The following is a 13,992-nucleotide window of genomic DNA, read 5'->3' on the forward strand; positions in this document are numbered from 1 at the left end:
GTTAGAGCAGTGGTTAAATTCTAAGAATGTGGGTTCTGATTTTGACAAATTTAAGCAGATGATTTTGCTGGAGGACTTCAAAAGGTGTATTAGTAAAGATGTAAGCCTATATCTTGATGAGAAAAGAATAGATAATTTGTCTGATGCTGCAGTTTTAGCTGATGAGTATGTTCTCACTCACAAGAGATATTCTAGAGAAAAAGGGAAAGCTGAGAGTAAGTACGTTGCCTCTACTCAGAGTACAGGTAACAGGAAAGAAAATAAAGATGATGTTTCTCAGGAACTAAATACCAGCTTCACCTCTAGATTTCAGAAAAGTAAATGTACTTATTGTAGTAAGCTTGGTCATACTACGGAGAGATGTTTCAGGAGACAGCGTGATGTGAACAAAAAGGAGTCTTTAAATATTCAGTCAATTGGTCTAGTGTCCACTCTTGAGAGTTCCCAGAATTCTTTAACTGAGTTAACTGAACCTGCTTTGAGGGGTAACTTAAATTCTCATGATGGAGCTCCTCTTTTGAGCAGTAACGTGGGTGACACTCTCAAGAGTTCATGTGCTAATTTCCTGTCTGATGGTTTTGTCAGTCCTTTGGACAGTAATGACAGGAAATCAGTTCAAATATATCGTGATACAGGTGCTTGCCAATCCCTTATGCTGACCAGTGTTCTAGGCTCTAATGTTAATTCCTTTGATGAAACTGTAATCTTACAAGGTGTAGGGAATAATTACTTCTCTGTCCCTCTGTGCAGAGTGAATTTAGAGTCTGGTTTTGTTAATGGTTCCGTTATGGTTGGGTTGGTTGAAACACTCCCAATGTCAGGTGTAACTTTCTTACTTGGAAATGATATTGGTGGAAGTCAAGTGTGTCCAGCTCCTCAGTTGTCTGGTGAGCCAGTGGCTGTGTCCCAGGATTGTGATGTCCCTGATGTGTTCCCTGCATGTGCTGTCACTAGGGCTAAGTCTAAAGTTACTGTGATTTAGAGGATAATGATGATGATGATGTTATCCTAGCTGACACTTTTCTTGCTAATTTGGACCATTCACCAGATGAGGCAGTACCCCGTAGTGTTGATAATTTGTCTCGTCAAGAGTTGGTTGAGTTGCAGGTTGCTGACCCTGAGTTGAAAGGTCTAGCTAACTCTGCTTACAGTGAAGAAGAGTCAGCCGGTGCTTCTACTTCTTTATTATGTAAAGTCAGGAGTACTTATGAGGAAGTGGAGACCCCCAACAGCATCAGCCGACTGTGAATGGGAGGTTGTACATCAAGTTGTCATCCCTCGTGTTTGTAGGCAGGATATCATTCGAGTGGCTCATGATTCCAGTTTGGCAGGACACCTTGGAGTGAGGAAGACTGTGGCACGCATTTTGAAACACTTCTACTGGCCAGGTATCTTCAGGGATGTTTCCTGGTATTGTAAGTCTTGTCACACCTGTCAAGTTGTGGGGAAGTGTAATCAGACTGAAAAGGTTGCACCTCTAGTTCCCATTCCTCCTTTTGAGGCGCCTTTCACCCGTGTGTTGGTGGATATTGTGGGCCCTCTCCTAAGACTTCTTCAGGATTTTCTTATGTGTTGACCCTGATTGATATGGCTACTCGTTATCCTGAAGCCATTCCACTTAGAAATATCTCAGCAAAGAACGTGGTTAAGGAAATGCTAGGGTTCTTCACAAAGTTTGGTCTGCCCAAGGAGGTACAGTCAGACCGGGGAAGTAATTTCATGTCAAACGTTTTCAAGCAGTCTCTGAAAGAGTTGGGCATCACCCAGATCACGTCTTCAGCTTACCATCCCCAGACCCAAGGAGCGTTGGAGAGATATCATCAAACACTCAAATCGATACTCAAGAAATACTGTTTGGAACATCAGAAAGACTGGGATAAAGGTCTTCCATTCGTTGTGTTTGCTGCAAGAGAATCTCCAAATGAATCACTGGGCTTCTCACCTTTTGAACTACTGTTTGGCCATGAAGTAAGAGGACCCCTTAAGTTACTCAAGGAATGCTGGCTGTCAGAGGAAGATGACGTCAACCTGCTGGAGTATGTGATGAAGTTCAAAGAACGGCTGTCCACTGCTTTACAGCTGGCGAAAGAGAATTTAGGAGCTGCTCAGGAGAAGATGAAGACTTGGTATGATAAGAAGTCCAGGTTACGCCACTTTCAGCCAGGAGATCAGGTTTTGATTCTGCTACCAGTTCATGGGCAACCTCTTCAAGCCAAGTTTAGTGGCCCTTATTTCGTGGAGAAGAAACTCAGTGATGTCAACTATGTCATCGCCACACCAGATCGTAGAAAGAACAAGCAACTATGTCACATCAACATGCTAAAGCTGTATCACATGCGGGACGAAAATAACCCAGTCTGCACTGTAGCTGTTCCACCCGAGTCTGCAAGTGAAGCTCTCCCATGCAGTATGAACCTGAGTGATAGTTTGGGGAAGAATCCTGATATCATGAATGATCTCCAGACTAAGCTTTCTCATCTACCTCCCGAGGAAAGGCAGGAGTTTTCGGCATTACTGCAGGAGTACCCGCAAGTGTTCCGTGCCACTCCAGGAAGAACTACTGTGTTGATGCATGATGTCGAGGTTGGAGACGCAAAGCCAATTAAACTGCCTCCTTACCGTGTGAACCCAGTGGAAGTTCCTCTCATCCAGAAGGAGCTTGGCTACCTGTTGGACCACAAGATGATTGAGCCCTGTCAGAGCGAGTGGAGTTCTCCTGTCACTCTAGTCTCTAAGCCAGGTGGGTCACAGAGGCTTTGCATCGACTACAGACGTGTTAATCAGATAACTAAAACAGACACTTACCCTCTCCCTCGTGTGGAAGATTGCATAGACAAGATCGGAAAGGCTAGGTACATAAGTAAGTTTGATTTGTTAAAGGAATACTGGCAAGTACCTATGACTGAACGTGCTAGGGAGATCTCATGTTTTGTAACACTAGGAAAGGCTTTTGGATGTTCTGTAATGCCATATGGCATGAAGAATGCACCAGCCACATTTCAGAAGCTCATGAATGTTGTAACAGAGGGTTTGGCAGGGTGTGTTGTTTATATTGATGATGTATTAATCTTCAGTGACAACTGGAAAGATCACCTATGCCATGTCAGTAAATTTCTTGACCGTTTAGTTCATGCTAATCTTGTAGCTAATTTATCAAAGTGTGAGATTGGTCAAGCTAAAGTTCAGTACCTTGGGTATGTAATTGGTGATGGACATGTTGCACCACCAGGAGCTAAGGTTCAGGTTATAAGTGATCTTCCCAGACCTAAAAGTAGGAAGGAGCTACAAAGATTTTTGGGAATGGTAGGTTATTACAGGAGATTTGTTCTTAACTTTTCTATTCTTGTATCACCACTTACAGACCTACTGAAAAAGGGAGTTAAATTTGTCTGGACCGATAACTGTGAATCCTCTTTCAACAAACTTAAAGCTATTCTATTAAGTCAGCCAGTGCTCGCTACTCCAAATTTTGCTAAGCCTTTTAAGATGGCTGTTGATGCAAGTGATACAGGAGCTGGGGCTGTTTTGCTGCAAGAGGATGATCAGGGTATTGAACATCCTGTATCTTATTACAGTAAGAAGTTCACTCCACCTCAAAAGAACTACTCCACTATTGAGAAAGAGCTTTTGGCCTTGATTTTGGGTTTACAGCAGTTTTCATTTTATTTGTGTTCTGGTTTTGACCCCATAGTCATTTATACCGATCATAACCCACTGAAATTCCTTAGTAAGTTTAAAGATAAAAATCAGAGATTGACAAGATGGAGTCTACTTCTTCAGGAGTATTCATTAGACATACAACATGTCAAGGGGAAAGAAAATGTTATTGCAGATTGCTTATCTAGACTTTAGACAGGTTGTTTTAGAGTAATAAGAAATTTCCTTTGTAAATTTCTTTTTCTTTGTGGGGAGGTGTTACATAGCCTATGATTTCATCATCCTTTGTGTAATTTTAACACACAGTATGCTGCATGTTTGATCACGAGCGTGTTCTGCCTCAGTTCCCCCCTTCTACCGTTATAGTAGAGTAAGTCGTCATTTCTGGAGTTCAGACCAGGATTGTCAACTCTTTGTCCCCATGGCTTCATTTGCGCGTCCTTCTTACAAGTTGTATCAAGCTCTGCCGGCCCCTATACTGTATAATGAGCTCAGTCTCTGCATCATTGCCACTTAGATCTGCTCCTTATTTTGTTCACATCTCTGTCCTCCCCTGTACAGATATTATTATTGTGAGTGCTCAAGAAATCTCCAAACATCTAGCAGCTGTGTGTAATTTGAGTATAAGTGTTGTTGCATTTTTTCTTGTACTGTGTAGCATAGGGTTGATTCTTGGGCCTAGTGAGGTTTTTGATTAATGTTGGGTTTTATGTCAGTCATTTTTGATAATAGTTTGTATCTGTAATAATTTATCTGGCATTCACTGAGTATTATCTGGTATCTCATTTTATCAGGGCTGACTTAGATAAATTTACTCTTGCTAATTTCGTGTTAATAGAGGCTATTGCAGTTAACCATATATTTAACCTGTTTATTTGCCATTACATTATCCTTATGAGTCCTGAATGTTTTGTTGTTAGTTTGTGCATTAAACTTTAACTTGTAATTTTACCTAACTCTTTTGTTTTGAACCTGGAACTTTACGGGACAGTAGTGACTCTTAGTATTCTCACTTAAAGTGTACATTATCTTTCTCTGTTCCGTAACAATATATATATATATATATATATATATATATTTATATATATCTATATATATATATATATCTATATATATATGTAGGTATGTGTGTGTGTATATATATATATATATATATATATATATATATATATATATGTGTGTGTATATATATATATATATATATATATATATATATATATATATATATCTGTGCTGTTTACTAATCCCCTAATTCTACTGACTATCAAAAATTCATCGACTATCTTACTTCTACGATGGAACACATTCTAACCATTTCTCCTTTCTCTGAAATCTCCATTCTAGGAGATTTCAATGTTCACCACCACCTTTAGATCTCCTCTCCTTTCACTGATCCACCTGGTGAACAAGCCTACATCTTTTCTATCCTTAATGACCTAGAACAGCTTGTATAGCACCCTACCCGTATCCCAGACCGCCTTGGAGAGAGCTCCAACATACTTGACCTCTTCCTTACAACTAATTCTTCTGCTTACAATGTTAATCTTTTCTCTCCGTTGGGCTGCTCCGATCATAACCTTATCACCTTAACCTGTCCTATCACTCCGGTATGGCCTGTGGACCCTCCAGGGAAACTTCGCCTGTGGCATTTTAGAGCCGCGGATTGGGACGCCTTCAGGCAGCACTTCTTTGATTTTCCCTTTAATGTTTATTGCTTCCATGGCCGGGAGCCATCTGAGTGTGCCTTGCGTTTTAAGAAAGCCTTGGTTTAATCACGCCTGTTCTAATGCTGTCCGCAACAAGGAGAGGGCCTACAAAAGGTACCGGAGCCAACCCACCCCTGAATCACATCGTCTTTACATTTCTGCCCAGAATCATGCTAAGTCTGTTCTTCACTCTGCTAAAAATAATTTCATCTGTACTAAATGCTCTCAACTCTCCTACTCGAATTCTTCCCGCTCCTTCTGGCACCTTGCCAAAAACCTTTCTAACAACTTTACCTCATCATCCTTCCCTCCTCTTCTCTACTCTGATGGTTCTGTAGCTATTTCTTCTACTGATAAAGCAGATCTCTTCGCACAGATTTTCTCCTCCAATTCCATCTTAGACGATTCCAGTGCTGTTCCTCCATCACTTCCCGCCTCTGACTTCCTCATGGCTGACATTAAAATTTCTTCAGCTGATGTACGAGTATTTTCTGTCATCAATGGCCTCAATACTAACAAGGCATATGGGCCTGATGGAGTCCCTCCTGTTCTCCTCAAGAACTGTGCTTCTGTGCTTACACCCTGCCTAGGGAAACTCTTTTGCCTTTGTCTGTCAACTCGTACCTTTCCTTCTTGCTGGAAGTTTGCTCTCATTCAGCCAGTCCTAAAGAAGGGTGACCACTCACAACCCTCCAACTATTGTCCAATTGCTTTAACGTCCTATATTTCAAAAGTTTTCGAGTCAATTCTGAATAGAAAAATTCTAAGGCATCTTTCCTATCACAACCTTCTTTCTGATCGTCAGTACGGATTCCGTCAGGGAAGCTCCACTGGCGATCTTCTCACCTACCTTTCAGACTCCTGGTCATCCTCCTTTCGGGACAATGACGAAAGTTTTGCCATTGCACTTGACATCTCAAAAGCTTTCGATCGAGTCTGGCATAAATCTTTAATTTCCAAACTGCCCTCTTACGGTTTCTATCCTTCTATCTGTGCCTTCATCACTAGCTTCCTTTCTGGTCGTTCTATAGCCGCTGTTGTAGACGGCCATCGTTCTTCTCCTAGATCTATCAACAGTGGTATTCCTTAAGGCTCTGTCCTATCACCAACTATCTTCCTTTTATTCATCAATGACCTTGTAAGCTGTACATCTGACCCTATCCACTCATATGCTGATGACTCCACCCTTCACCTTTCCATTCGGTTCCTGCAACGCCCATCTCAGCAGTTACTTCAGCAAACAAGGGATGAGGCTATGGCACACTTAATGTCTGACTTGGCTCGTATCTCTGACTGAGGTAAAAAAAAATCTTGTTTTTAATGCATCTAAGACTCAATTTTTACACCTATCAACCCATCAAAATCTTCCACAGGTATACCCACTAATGTTTAATAATATTCAGCTTAATCCTGCATCATCCTTGAACATGCTTGGGGTTTCATTTACTCGGGACTTATCTTGGAAAGATCATATTACATCTCTTGTAAAATCTGCTTCCAAGAGATTGGGTGTGCTAAGCCGACTCTGTTCTTTCTTTACCCCTGCACAATTGTTGACTCTATACAGGGGTTTTATCTGCCCCTGTGTGGAGTATAACTCTCATGTGTGGGGAGGCTCCCCACATACAGCTCTTCTCAATAGGGTGGAGTCAAAGGCTTTTCGTCTCATTAACTCTCCTCCTCTTACTAACTCCCTTTCAACCTCTGTCTCTTCTCTGCACTAGTGCATATTTATCTCTTTTCTGTCGCTACTTTAATGGTCACTGCTCCTCTGAACTGTCTGCATGCATTCCTCTACCTCTACAACGGGCGCTTGGCACCCGTCTAGCAGCAAACTCTCATCCCTTTTTTGTTCAACTCTCTAATGCAAAAGTTAGCCGTTACTCCCAGTCCTTCATTTATGCAACAGGTCAACTCTGGAACTTTCTCCCTCTGTTTGTATTTCCTGCTGCCTATGATCTCCAGTGTTTCAAACGCAGTGTGTCCAGGCATCTCGAAATGAATGGATCTTGAGTTTGGCTCTCTCTTGTATTTTGTTTTTCTCTTGGAGGGAACTCTTATTGCGGGCTGATGGCCTTTGGTTCCTTCTTCCTCACATAATTATATATACATATATATATATATATATATATATATATATATATATATATATATATATATATATATATATATATATATCTCTCTCTCTCTCTATATATATATATATATATATATATATATATATATATATATATATATATATATATATATATATATCTATATCTATATCTATATATATATATATATATATATATATATATATCATCTGCCGTAAGTAGTCCACTGCTGAACAAAGGCCTCCCCCAACCTTTTCCACGAATTCCTTGACTGAGCCAATCTTTGCCACGTTTTCCCTGCAGACGTCTCTATCTCATCTCTCCATCTCCTGTCTGGCCTTTTTCTGCTAGCTTACATTCTCTTGGTGTCCAGTCAGTCAGCCTCTTGCTGCATCGGTTATCCCTTATTCTTGCTATATGGCCTGCCCACCTCCATTTCTGTTCTTTTATAACTTCTATAGTATCTTTGACTATAGTCTGCTCTCTCACCTAAGTTGATCTTTTCCTGTCTATTAAAGATATTCCCAACACTGACCTTTCCATTGCTCTCTGAGAACGGATTAATTTATTTTCCATTGATTTTGTCAGTTTCCAGGTCTCACAACCATACGTCACAGCTGGAATTATGCATTCGTTATATACTTTTCGTTTCATACAAACTGGCAAGATACTTCTCATAATGTCTCTATGTTTACCGAAAGCTTTCCATCCAGTTGTAATTCGTCTTTTTATTTCGCTATCATGATCTATCGTTAATTTTAGTACTTGTCCCAAGTAGTTGTACTCCTCAACTTCTTCAAGAATTTCATCGCGTATTCTGATGATGCTCTTTGGTGTTTTGGATTAAACATTACTTTAGTTTTACTTCGATTCATCTTCAGTCCTACTTTCAGACTTTCTCTGTTCAGGTCATTTAACATTTCTTGCAATGTCTCTGCTGTTTCTGAGATTAGGACAATGTCATCTGCAATTCTTAAATGGTTTAGCTTTTCTCCATCAATGATCACTCCTTTGTTTTCCCAGTCTAGCTTTCTGAAAATATTTTCTATGCATGCTGTAAATAATTTTGGTGAAATTGTATCTCCCTGACGCACGCCCTTCTCAATCTTAATTTTTTCTGAGTTCGTATGTAATTTAATTGTAGCAGTTCCCTCTTTATATATGTTTTCGAGCAGGTTTACAATGTTCTCATTCACTCCATGTTCTCGCAATGAATTTATAATTGCTATGTGATCCACTGTGTCGAAAGCCTTTTCGTAATCAACAAAACCTAAGCACAGTGGTTTATTATATTCTATAGTTTTCTCAATTAGCTGGTTCATTGTATGTAGATGATAAATGGTCGAATACCCGCTTCGGAATCCTGCCTGTTCATGAGGTTGGTTTTCCTCCAGAATTGTTGTTATTCTGTTTGTAAGGACTTTAGTGAAGAGTTTGTAAATGACTGATAATAAGCTAATGGGTCGATAGTTACTAAGATCTTTTGAGTCACATATTTTGTAGAGTAAAATAGCTATTGAATTACACCATGTTTTGGGAATTTTCTTCTGTTTTATACAGTGGGTAAATAAGTGAGCAAGCCTATTTTGTACTTCCACTCCTGCATCCAACAGTAAATCTGTTACTATTTCATCTTCTCCCGGAGCCTTCCCTCTTTTCATATTTTTAAGACAAATATTTACTTCGTCTGGTGTTACCTCAGGTATTTCAGTTGTGTCAACTGAAATGTTAGGTATTGGTACTACTGTCTTGATGCATACAGTTCTTTGTAAAATTCTTCAACTCTCTTCACCATCATATCTCTGCATTTAATGATTTCACCGTTTTTTTCTTTCAGTGATGTCATTTGTTGCTTTCCTAGTGCCATTTTGCTTCGGACCTGTTACAGACTTTTTAAGTTTTTGATGGTTTCTTTGATCTGATCCATGTTTCTCTTTCTTATTTCTTCTCTTTGTTTTTTGTTGATAAGCTTATTTAATTCTGCTCGTTCTATTTCGTCTTTCTTTGTCTTTAATTTTCTTTCCTTTCGTTTTTTCATAAGCTCGAGTGTCTTTTCTGAATTCTTCTTGGTTTTGGTTGTATTAGGTTTTCCTACTACCTCTGCTGATTCTCTTAGCACTTTGTTTAGTCTCATTCAGCTCATCAATGTCACATTCAGTATTACTTAGAGCCTGAAATCTGTTCCTTATCTCCAACTGAAAGGCTTCTTTGTTTTCGTTTACTGTTACTAGGCATATCTTTTTATCTTTAATCATCTTCTTTCTTTCATTTCTGAAATTGAATCTGGCTGTGCAACCCACCATTCTATGATCATTACCTATATTTACTTTGTTGATAACTGAGACATTTGTGATCGTGTTATTCTTATCTGCTATAATGAAGTCGATTTCATTCTTTGTTTCTCCATTTGGGCTTCTCCAGGTCCACTTTCTTCCTGTTCTTTTGTGGAAGAATGTGTTCATTATTCTCATGTTAAACATTTCAGTAAAATTTACCAGCATTTCTCCTCTTTCATTACTTTCTCCCACTCCAAATTTTCCCATACATGCTTCTCCATTTTTCGACTTCCCAGCTTTTGCATTGAAGTCTCTTATGAGTATAGTATATGTTGTCTTTTCTTCTTCCATAATCTGGGAGATGTCATCATAGAATGTTTGTATTTCTTCATCTGGGCTTTGAGAAGTTGGTGCATATACTTGTATGACTTTCATGGTATATTTTTTGCACAGTCTAATGACAACAAATGCTGCTCTGTCAGATACACTGCTGAATTTAACAATGTTGTCAGCAAGATTTCTATTAATTAGAAATCCTACACCACTAACTCTTTCATTTTCCTTTCCTCTGTGGTAAAATAGGTGTTTGCTGTCTTCGAGCTGAATTACTTTTTCTTCTTTTCCGCGGATCTCACTCAAACCTACAATATCCCAACTAATGTTTTCCAGTTCAGTCATCAGGTTATTAAGTTTGTAATCATCTGGGAGGCTTCTTACATTGTATGAATAGATTTTCATCGATTTCAGTTTCTTTAACATCAAAGAGTCTCTCTCTCTCTCTCTCTCTCTCTCTGTATATATATATATATATATATATATATATATATATATATATATATATATATATATATATATATATATATATATATATATATATATCATTTCCTGCGGCATCCCACGGGATGCATACGGCCTCGATGAACTCTCTCCACCAATATTTGTCTCTTGCCATCTCCTTCAGGTCCCACCAATAGACCTGTGGTAGGAGGGGGGGAATCGCCACCGGAAGTGGGACAAAATTTCATCCTACTTTTCTAGATCAATTTGTTGCGTAGATTACGAATCTGAAAGGTGATCAGCAAGGTTCTGGGGCGTTTCTGAGATATTAAGGGTCAAAGGTCAACAAAGGTAAAAATTAAACAATTGTAAAACTCTATTACATAACTAATTCTGAAACCTAAAATGCATTTTTTTTATGACTCTCTTATGCTTCCAGCCATCTAATCTGTATAAAACAACAAAACAATTCTCTGTAGTGGCTGACATTAACTCAAAGGTCAAAGGTCAACACATAACAATTGGTGCAAATACTGATACTATATTCATTTAAATGATGATTAAACCCATGACCTTTTATAATGATTTCCATTGACCAGATTCATTATGTACATAAAAATGTGGTCTAGAAAAGCTGAACGATATTTTGTTCCTCATCCAGCAGTAATTTTCCCTACTACTACAGGATTATTGCAATTTAAATTTTGGTCTGTAAAGTCCCGTTGAAAATGTATGTGCGGCATTTTTTGTTTCTGTCCTCCTAATGTTGTTTTCTCTCTTTCCAGGATGCAAACAGTGAAAGAACACAATATGACTGACCAGAGGATCTGTGTTGTTCATTACAATCACCTGAGAAGTGGCAAATTGACTAGCCTGACAAATGAAACGTTACAATGCTTACACCAGGCGAAGGATGCCAGGAATGAACTAGGCAGTGACAATGCACATACACTTCAGGCTGAAGCAGTACCTGATGCTCTGGACTCCAACATTCACTGTGACCACATGGATTGCTACAAAAAATTCACGAAAGCAATATCAGTCAGAAATGCAAAACAAAAAAGGGAGGCAGAAGCTGAAGAAAAACCCCTCGCAAGAAAAAAGCGAAATGTGGAGTTGAGTAATAACAGGGGTATGTTCCCAAAGAAGTGCATGAATCCAAATTGTGGTACAGCAAAACCCATTAAAGTTAATGGGGAAAAACAAGATAGCAGTGATCCAGACGAAGTCAGCGTGTGACACAATCAGGCAAGCTGCAAACCTGAAAAATGATTCTGAGATGATGTTGGCAATAGAGGGCCAGGATCTCATCGCAAAAGAATTTATGATGCACAGAATGTGTTACAAAGATTATACACGGATATGCTCAAAACCACCCATTGCTGCTGCACCAAATGATCAACAACAGTGTCAAACGAACTCTAGTGAACTGTTTTCATTCGTTGAAAATCATATAATTGGCTGTAAACAGTCTGCATCTATGAAGCTCTTGACTGAAATATATGGACTTAATGATGATGATACAAGGCTACGAGCCAAAGTGAAAAAGAAACTAGAGGACCATTTTCCAGGAGATCTCCTTTTCGTCAGTGTGGCTTACCATCAGCCACTCATGGTAATCAGTCAGAAAGTGTTATCGAATAGCACCCTATCTATGTATGTACAAGAAAGCCAGGATTTTATTCTTGGAGAGGCGGCAAATATATTACAGATGGCCATAAAAACAATGATAGAAAGAGCTGTAGATCTACCTTGGCCTCCAACTAGTGATTCCTTAGGAGCACTAAGCCGGAGATCCCCCGAATGTCTGATAAACTTTCTAATGAAAGTGATACAACCACAATCCACACATCATGCAGCGAGTAATGAATCACGGAAGCTTGCTGAGTCTTTCTCTCAAGATTTGATCTATGCCTACTCCAATGGAAAGTTTCTAACACTAAAATATACTCTGCTAGGAATTGGGCTACACAACATGACAGGAATGAAAAATATAGTCTCTATTCTGGGAAGATTGGGGCATTCCATTAGTTATAATCAAGTTCGACTAATTGAAACGGCACAGGCTGAACTAGCTCAACAACTGGCAGACAGGGGAAGTTGCCTACCTCTGACTCCATCTTCTGCGAGCAACACTATTCTAACATATTTCTGGTGGGACAATTTTGACTGTATGAAGGAAAACAATGTAGGAAGTATTCACACGACTCATGGAATTGCATTCCAGGAAAGAGACTCACAACCAGTGCCACAACCAACACCTGAAATTCAACCATCAAAGCGACGGACCATCGAAAGAACTGTAGCTGTGCTTCCCCAAAGAAAGATAAATCCACACACAAACCCGTCTATGTTTCTTCATTTTTCCGGAAGGGGAAGAAAACTTGGTGAAAAGTGATAAAAGATGAAAATTTGCTGAAAGTATTTGCAGAACTGGGTAATGAGCAACATCTCTCCAATGTAGTTTTGGATGGACTTCAAAGAAGTACTTGTGCAGGCTACAATCAAAGGAGATGCAAACGAGTTAATGACGCCAGAGCTACTATTTTTTGGAATCGCTTTCATGACGGCAAGGTAGCTGATATGCCTCCTTTACCACCATGTGAATCGGCACTGGCCTTGCATGCAGCTCGAAGTAACTATGTGGCCAGGATGTGGCGTTTGGCTCACAGAGCCCTGCTATTCTTGGATACTCCAGCGAATCATGGGTGGAATGAGGATTTATCGATCCATTGAGTTGACATAGCGTATCCTGCAGATGTTGTCGAACTTCTGTGTAATAATGCTGATGAAGGTAGTGAGGACGAATTATCAGACTACAGTGAAGACAGTGATGGTGACGAAATGTTAGACTAACTTCAGAGTAGTGGATGAGTGTACTGCTACCAATAACTTTAGATATGGTAGGTGTAATTACATGTACAGTAGATTCATCTGACTATCTTAGGTTTTTCCATACAAAGGCATCATTAATTTGAGCAAGATAGCGAAGTTTGTGAGGATATAGTATCAGTACTTGCACCAAATGTTATGTGTTGACTTTTGACCTTTGAGTTAATGTCAGCCACTACAGAGAATTGTTTTGTTGTTTTATACAGATTAGATGGCTGAAAGCATAAGAGAGTCAAAAAAAATGCATTTTAGGTTTCAGAATTAGTTATGTAATAGAGTTTTACAATTGTTTAATTTTTACCTTTGTTGACCTTTGACCCTTAATATCTCAGAAACGCCCCCGAACCTTGCTGATCACCTTTCAGATTCGTAATCTACGCAACAAATTGATCTAGAAAAGTAGGATGAAATTTTGTCCCACTTCCGGTGGCGATTCCCCCCCTCCTACCACCGGACTACAACACTCCTCTCCTGCTTCTCTTTTCATTGTCCTCAAACCTCGGCCTACCTGTATCTCTTCTTCCTCTAGCAGTCCACTCTGGCACATCCTATATTAAACTGCCTTCTTTTCTGTATGTGTCCCAACCA

The sequence above is a fragment of the Coenobita brevimanus genome, chromosome 82 (genome assembly GCF_032717465.1).
Source record: "Coenobita brevimanus isolate Jiangsu-jjx chromosome 82, ASM3271746v2, whole genome shotgun sequence".
Classification (NCBI taxonomy): domain Eukaryota; kingdom Metazoa; phylum Arthropoda; class Malacostraca; order Decapoda; family Coenobitidae; genus Coenobita; species Coenobita brevimanus.